We start from the raw sequence: 2,883 nt of genomic DNA, 5'->3' as shown, positions 1-2,883 counted from the left end.
CAAATACCTTCACCGTATTCCTACAATGAATCACCTAGAGTTGTAAAATGGGATACAAATCTTCTTACAGGTAGCAATGCAGATGTGCATCAAGGAGATACAGTGCCTATTTAAATCAATTCAAATTCTGAAACAACATTTCTATATCATTGAAATAAAATGCATGCCGCTCTATTAATAGTGAGCTGAGTCTACTATAAACTAGCCAATGCTTCTGCATCAGACGGCCATTTGTTTGCTTGAAATATGATTAATTAAATACATAGCTTATTTATTTGTATTAGGGTAACCTGATCAGTTTAACTATAATGCATTGCCTTTGACGATATATGAAAAGAAATTAACTGGTAGGATCACCATCAAGGCTTTTTGGTGTGAAGCAAAGTTCCACATCGTCCGAGTACTAAAATAATGTTAAGCATATAAGCGTGAGGGCACTCTCACCTCTAAAGCTAGCTTTGGAGGTTAAGTCCTATTCAAGACCGTGTAACATTTGGAACTACATACAAATTGCCTAGTAGGATAACTATCAAGATTTTTTACAACTCAGTTAACAGTAACTTGGTCCATTAGCTTTGGAAAGGCTCAATCAACACCCATTCCAATCTAACCCATTTATGTGAACCTTTTGATTCATAAATTAATATGCTATGCTTCCTCAAAGACACCTATGCATGCTTTCCTCAAATTTTCTTTTAACTATTTTCTTCTGTCTTCTCTCCTAAGTCCACCAACCACTAGTTTGCCTTCAATCCTACTAGATAAATATTCGTAATGACATAAGTACTACGAATACTTAATCTAGGCTTTTTCCAAAGCCTGATTTAATATGTTCTCCTACGAGAAACAATACCCGTTATTATCTTTAGTATGTATGGAGTATCAAAGGATGTGTCAACTTGTTTAGATCTACCTATTGTTATTATGGGATTATTTTTAATGAACAAGGAACATGAGATTTCCTAGTGGTGTAGAGATAGTGAACATGATACCAATTAGAGCATCAATAAAAGAAATGTGTCTTTATTCCATAAAATAGATTGTTAAAGGGACATTAATCAATAGAAACAATTTTAAAAAAGATGATGTTTACGGTTACCTAATCAACCAGAAAAATAAAATTTCCTACTGGTGGAGATAAAATTAACCATATCCAATGACCAATCAATTATTTGGCACTAATTATTGTCCTTGTCATGGCATCATCAATTATGTTTGTTAATTTTAGGCCACGTTCGTTTCATGGCATGGGATTAGAGGGGATGATGGCAAATGAATACACAATGGGATTACTGTACTATACTGATTAGGGTAGGATAAAGGAGGAAATAAGGTTCGGAAAAAAAAATTTGGCTTTTTTTTTTTTTTTTGGGCGAGTATATTTTTTTGGCTATTAGATGGAGGTTGGCAGATATTCCATAGGTAGTAGGGATCATTTATCCTAAGCTGAAGTGGGATTAGTTATCCCTCATTTTGGAGGAAAATTAATCCAGTATGACTACTAATTCACCCTACTTTGGCCAAGCCAACCAAACAAGGGATTGGAAGGGATTGGGGAACAAGAGGAGAAGACGAGGGAGCAGCTGAGCCCCACACCCTAATCCACCTCCTTATCCCAGCAAACAAACGTGGCCCTACCTGCAATAAGATCGTCGAGATTGTAAACGGACATTATTTAGTGGAACCAAAGGTTGTGAGTCCGAACCTAAGAACAACCACTTTATGCAAATAATACCACAATGTTAGGTCTGTACCCAATCTTTCTCTCCAAGACCTTCATCTAATGGAGGCTATACTGGTGTAACTTTTAAAAGGCAGCTTGGTGCAATGGCATGGCTTGCTGTTAGGTAGTGCAGGTTCAAATCATGGAAACAACCTCTCTAGAAAAGGGAGTAAAGTTGTGTATATTTTGCCCTTCCTAGACCCCGCTTTAGCGGGAGCCTCGTGCACTAGGTCTCGCTTTTTTTACGATGTCAAAGCATGAAAGAGTTGTCTTTATAGGTCAAGAGGCAAGTAACAGCTCATTCACATCCATAGGTCAAATTTTGGATTTGGGAGCTATTCAGGCCCCGTTTGGGAATTTGCTATTTTAGTTGAATTTTTGGCTTTTACGAAAATATGTACAAAAAAGTAAAGAGACTAATGTAACAACTTGTAGTATTTTTTGGCTAAAAACCATGGTCCCCAAATGGGGCCTCAATATCAAAAAATTCAGAACACTGAAAAGTACTGGGTTTGGATTTTAGAGAGCTTACAAAATAGATTTAAGTAAAAAAATGTGAATGCATATTTCCTCAGCTACTCTTATATGTAGATGTTATGGCAAAGGCGAAGATGAGAAAAACTAAAGCAAACCAAATACACAAGCACATGAGGATTTACAGGGTTCAGTAATAAGCCTACGCCCAAGGGCGTAGAATGATGATAGAATTTAACTATGACCGTGGAGATTACAATGAGCCAGCTCTCTCTCTCTCTCTCTCTCTCTCTCTCTCTCTCTCACAACCCTCGATTGAAAACTCACAAGATCATCACAAATCCTAGAACCCTGAAATAACCTAATATATACAAGGATTTGAAAATAGCAAACCAAGTCAAAATAGATCCAAATACAAATATTGGGTTGGGCCTATCATTAATAATCCATGCAAGTCATCAACTGCTTATAAGCATCATCCGGGTCGAATTCGAGACACACCCACAACAATAAAGTTGTTTGTGGGGTGCACCCAATTCCTTAAAATGCAATAAACCTGTACCTGAAGGGGCCTCTTTCATGAAAAAGCTTACATTCATGACAATATGACTGACAGGCAATGAAAGAAGATGACCTGATCACATGTGGCAAGGTCATCGATCCAAACCAAAAGAAAACATATGGTA

Source organism: Camellia sinensis, chromosome 12, assembly GCF_055761805.1.
Source record: "Camellia sinensis isolate YWXY chromosome 12, ASM5576180v1, whole genome shotgun sequence".
NCBI lineage: Eukaryota > Viridiplantae > Streptophyta > Magnoliopsida > Ericales > Theaceae > Camellia > Camellia sinensis.
This window is presented reverse-complemented; position numbering follows the sequence as displayed.